Source organism: Bactrocera latifrons, unplaced genomic scaffold, assembly GCF_001853355.1.
Source record: "Bactrocera latifrons isolate USDA-ARS-PBARC rearing strain unplaced genomic scaffold, ASM185335v1 scaffold_162, whole genome shotgun sequence".
Taxonomy (NCBI): domain Eukaryota; kingdom Metazoa; phylum Arthropoda; class Insecta; order Diptera; family Tephritidae; genus Bactrocera; species Bactrocera latifrons.
In genome coordinates this window covers 397,090-402,610 of record NW_017535097.1, presented here as the reverse complement: position 1 = coordinate 402,610, position 5,521 = coordinate 397,090, and the positions used below count along the sequence as shown (strand labels likewise).

At 34.6% G+C, this 5,521-nt stretch overlaps 1 protein-coding gene across 1 annotated transcript in view; it reads right to left on the bottom strand.

The window, feature by feature from the left end:
- Positions 1-1,300, bottom strand: part of LOC108966509 (low-density lipoprotein receptor) — a gene marked incomplete in the record, with an annotated part of 366,712 nt that extends 365,412 nt beyond the window's left edge. Inside the window, 1 exon segment of the mRNA XM_018929448.1 lies at positions 1,129-1,300.
- Between the last annotated feature and the right edge of the window lie 4,221 nt (positions 1,301-5,521).

The following is a 5,521-nucleotide window of genomic DNA, read 5'->3' as shown; positions in this document are numbered from 1 at the left end:
TTAAAAATATTTTTTTTTTCATAAATATTAATTTTCATTAACAACGCCAATTTTATGTAGTGCGTTGTGTTTTTATTATATTTTTCATTGGATTTTTCACTTGTGATTTTTTAAGCTATTAAGCTAACACTATTTCCCTTAAAACCAAAAACCTTCAAGRAATTGCACTTTATTTTGGCAGAAAGCATGTGGTTTTTCACACATGAGATCGCGTTTATGTAATCGCAACACGTAGATTTTTATAAAAACTCGCATTAAATTATAAAATAATTAACGTCGACTTAACTGCACTTTTATAGCTGCAGCTAAAATATGTGGGGTATATATATCAGCTTACAATGCGCAAAAATTAGTAGCAAAATGCAAAATGACTGCAAAATGCAGCATTGAAGCCCGATAAACAAATTAAGAAAATACGCAAAATCATATTGGCAATATGACGCATGGCGAGCGAAAACGAGTTAACACGGCAAAGAAGCAAGTTCAGCGAAATTTGCGTATGGCCAAAACAGACACAAACGAAAGGCACARATAATTAAAAGCATACCAGATATTTGAAAAAGCCAGAATGAGCGAMATAAACACACACCGAAAGTAGGTAATGCGGCACAGCGTGTTAAAGCTGCATAAAATCAAAAATAAATAAAAATAAATAAAATATCAAAATCAAATATAAACAAAAAAATTTGTGATCCAAAAACAATTTGTGCTTCAAATCGCTTTGAGTATGTGCGGCTAGCGGTTAAGGTCTCTAGCGCGTTACGCGACGTACGCAAAAATAATATTTGTTAACCGTTACATAGCGCGATCGCTATGTGATAAAACGACACACATTTACTACGAACAAAACCAAAAAGAAAGCAAAAGCGCGCACTTATTTGCCGTTTCATAAACGTCTTGTGTCAATAAACTTTTCCAAGTTTTTGCCTTCGATTTTCCCCCCAACACACTTAGCGAATTCGCTTTAATTGCAGACCGATAATCACAATTAGTTTTACACTGAAAACCACCTGTTTATGCTTTGCCACATTTAGAAATTGATTAACAACAAACAYACACAATTACTTTATTAATTTATTACAACATATATATGAATTTTCACGGTTATGTGATATATCATACGCTTACTTATATACATAAATATATTTTATTCTTATTTTGCTTTTCTTAATAWGTGAGATTTTATTCTCTCATGCGCACCGAACTGTAAATTCCAATACCGAAAACACACGTTTACGCACTCGAACCGTAGAAACCGTCGTCGAACACGTTATTATTACCAACGATTTCGACACGAGGACGCACAACAAACGACTAAAAATTCAAATTTCATGAGACACACGCCAAACAGCACTTGGCTACGCAGACCTACAGACCCGTTGAGCGACGGTGATACAACTTACATACATATAGGCCCACCAACCAACAAAGCTCTACTACAAGTTTCTCTATTTGTACTCAGCACATAGTAGCCGGTTTCATGTGATCGTCAAAAATATAAGGCAAGATGTTTACGCTCACCTGTTAGCCAACGCAAGCCCACAAGCGAACATGCATTATCACACGAAGGCATATATGAGTATAYCTAAATGAGCAGCAGTAATATGCGCACTCTTACTATAGACGAATGTTAGTCGCATTAACTGGCAAAACTGTTTTATGCACAGCTCTTTTTTTCGCTCTCGCGCAGTGATAAAACCTCTCSCTCACAGTGTGATATCGCTAAGTTGCTTTTGCGGAGTACACGTGGTAGCAGAATCTAACAACAATAATAAAGTAGAATAAAACAGAGTATTTGCAATGCTTATTTTATATGGGATATATATCTCTTACTGTATCGACAATATATTTAGTTTAGGAGAGCATATATGATTTAAGAGTAACTTGCTTCTCTTTTTGATCATTTAATTCCTTGACTGTTTATGCTTAAGGGATATCGTAAATTAATGACACAACCAACTTGCCCAGTACATAATGAAAGTATGGACTTTAAGTTTCCTGAAATCTATAAAATACAATATATATTTTTTTTTTAATAATTAATATATGGCAAACTTTTAATTGCCTTGACGGTTATACGTGGTTTTTCGCAGCKACTGTAAGTTCACATGCAGTGATATCTATTAGGAAATGTCATTTATGCGTGGAAGATCATTGCAACAGGAAACGGTTAGAGTTGCCATGTTATATTATAACTTACTAGTGCAAAACAAATTTTAACTYAACAGGACACTAATGACGACCATAAAATGGAGGTAATGCTCTTAAAGTTGAGGCCACTGTCTCCGAATTTCAGTAGTAAATKTTAATAATTTCGACTTTTTGTTGGATYGCATGTCTTTCCATGAAGAAATGGCAAATCTTACTGAAGAGAAATGTCAAAAAAGCGGAAAACATATGGCGTTGTTTGCTGTCTCTATCGYTCTACTTTTGTAGCATACCTATTACCAAACCCGCTACAACCGTTAGAGGAACAAAACAAAAAAACAAAATAAACCCTGCAGCAATATATTGCATAAGTATAAAAAGAAGCTCGAGTTAACGCAAACAACCACACGGACCGAATTTCTATCTGCGAGTCGCTGCTGGTTSTCAACAAAATCGAACTATTTCTGAAGAGGATGGTTACTGGTWATGCACATAGGGTGACTCAGGTGATCTCAAGCGAATACGGTTGTGGTCGTTTTACTGTGCGCCGCCGCAAAAGGTTAACGAAGTCAGCATGACTGCCGGAAAGAGTGTACTATGTCGCTGGTTAAATTGGCAGGAATAATATACTATAAGCTCCTCCCCTTCTGAGAAACTGTTTGCTCTGACCTTAACTGTCAACATTTGAGCCGTATGAAGTATGCAATCACTGAATCGCTGAAGTGGCCAGCTTTGCCCAAAAGGAGAGGAATTGTGTTCCATTACGACAACGTCGTGTCAAACATATTGATGATGACTCAACAGAAGTTCAGGTAGCTTGGTTGAGATATTTTTATGAATCTACCTTATAGTTTGGATCTAACATAGAGCAATCGCTCKACTAACTGTTCGTGATCATGCCGTATGATTTTTTGCAAAAAAAGCAAAGACTGTGAAAATCGATTGCACCAGGCCTTTGTCAAGGATTTCTTCTAATTTTTTAATGTAATCTTTATAGTGGATTTCTTTTTTACATATAAACCCCCTTTTAATTTTTCTTTTTTCTATCAGACTCTAGTCTTTATTACTTTACTCGATAATGCCGAAAAGTGGGACCACACACTATCCGAAAACTGCTTCATGAAACCTCAATCGAAACCACAACCACAGTACACSKTTTTCCTACACGAATTGGYTGCCAAAAATGCGAAATATAGCGATAATGGGTACTTTCAACGCAGCCAAAATTACACAATAAAAGAACGGCCAACCGTTGGCAATTGGCATCGCGCAATTGGCGCTTGTGGGAAAATGCAAATATGCGATAAGGGTGAAGGGTGAAGCCGAACGCTTCGCGAACATCAAATACAAACAAAACACTTTCGAAGTCGCCAMCGCTGTCACCATAAAGCCCTTCAAGTGATAAGTGCCAATCAGTCGTTCAGTACTTGAGTCACAATTATGATCAATTAAGTTCGATTAATTGTTAACATGGGTCATAAATATGCGGGCACTCGCCAGCACCGACTCACACACCATGTGGTGGAAAGTATGTGCGTCTGTGATTGGAAAATATGCGAGGCCAATTTTAAAGGTACTGACGATAAAAACAACTACAACAAGTGGAACCAGTCCAACTAGTGCGTCTCTCGCTCGATAATGAACTATGGTATGTATTGACTAATTGATAGAGTGTGTGCAACTGGCAGTGACAATGTCAACCGTAACAGTTTACAGGCAAATATGCGAATATGCGTAGGTAAATATGTAAATCGTTTTATCCTATTACATACAAAATGCGCTTTATTGACTTTATGGGAAAACTACAGGTTAGGTCCCGTGCACATGTTACAAAAAATTAATTACATAATAAATCCGACATAACAATGGAGGTAAAATCGAGTTTTCAGCACAACTCTTTTATCTCTTAATTTTTGATAATTAAGGARAAAAGACAAGRACTTAATCGCATAAATAGGTCAAGRAAAACTCAAAGAGTTAYATAAGAAGAGGAGGCTTACTCTTTGGGAGTCACTGAAGTAGCCATTTTAAAATGTTTAAAATCGGGTGTCAAATTAATTGAAGTCAAGAGAAGAAAGAARAACTACTTGTATTTTACATGCCATAAATAYTGCTTGAACGCTACAAAACAAGTGCTTTTTGAATCGGACAKTGACTGGTGATAAAAATGGATACATTATGACAATTTTAAATGCAAAAAAAAAACATATGTGAAACCTGGAAGGCAAGGTAAAACTCTGTATTTGATAGGATCAGTAGGACGTACTGGCAGCGATTATAAAACAGGTGAAACTATTATTGAGGAACACTATTAATAATAACTAATCAAATAGAGACAAGCGMTTGCTGAAAAACACTCGAAATTTGTGACTAGGTTAGATGGCTAATCGAAGATCGCACTGGTATATATAGTCTTTTGTGAAGTCATAGAAAAGWAGAACTCYAGAGTTCGTAYTTATRAATTRAGAAAACGCCTAGYAGCAATTTGCATATGCGTTTAATTTYAATTCCCGCCAGTTTGGTGGGATGTCTGAAGGTATGCACTTACAAGTGTTTAAGTCTTGACCGAAAAGATGGTAAAATTTTGTAGCTTCCGAAAAGCAATACTTTATACAATTGTACATGGTTTTTATATGAATGAACGTTCAAATTTTAAGAAATATAATAAAAAATGAATCTAGTAACATTTTTTTGAAATAAAACGATTTTTTTTAAGTTTAAGTAATTTGTGTCAACAAAGTTTTAATTAAGGAATTTTTCTCAAAATTCTGCTTTCAAAGTCAGTGATAAACATTACTCGAAGACGGCTAAACCGATTAGTCTTATATTTTAGCAAGAGCTTCTTAAATGTATTTTTTTGTAATTAAACGAAGATTTTTCTTAAAACAGAAATTTAGCTAAAAAATCGATTATTTTGCAGAAAACAAAAAACTTATTCGTATGTTTAATTACTAGATTTAACATTATTTCAACGAAATCTGTTTGGTTTATTAATTTCAGAGAATCCAGATCAGAGATATAGTGTAAAACGTGATAAAACGTCTTTTTTGAGAGGAGCTTCCTGAGATGAGCTGTAGTTCCTTTCCAAATAAATATTTTTTCTAATATTAATTCTTAAAATACAGTTAAGAAATACTATAATATGTGCACAAATTTTTTGGATCAATAAACTTAAAAGTTTTCTCCAAAAAAGTTTTGGGAAGTTCTCTGGTTTTCGGCCTTCTAGTTGTATACATATAACCCCTTAAGAACTCTAGTATTTTTAAGAATTTAATAAGTAAATAAAGAAAATGTTCAAAAAATTTATCAATCGACATTGGAAAATTCGAAAAAAAATGCTTGAAAGAGTTTGTCTCAAAATTATTATTATTTT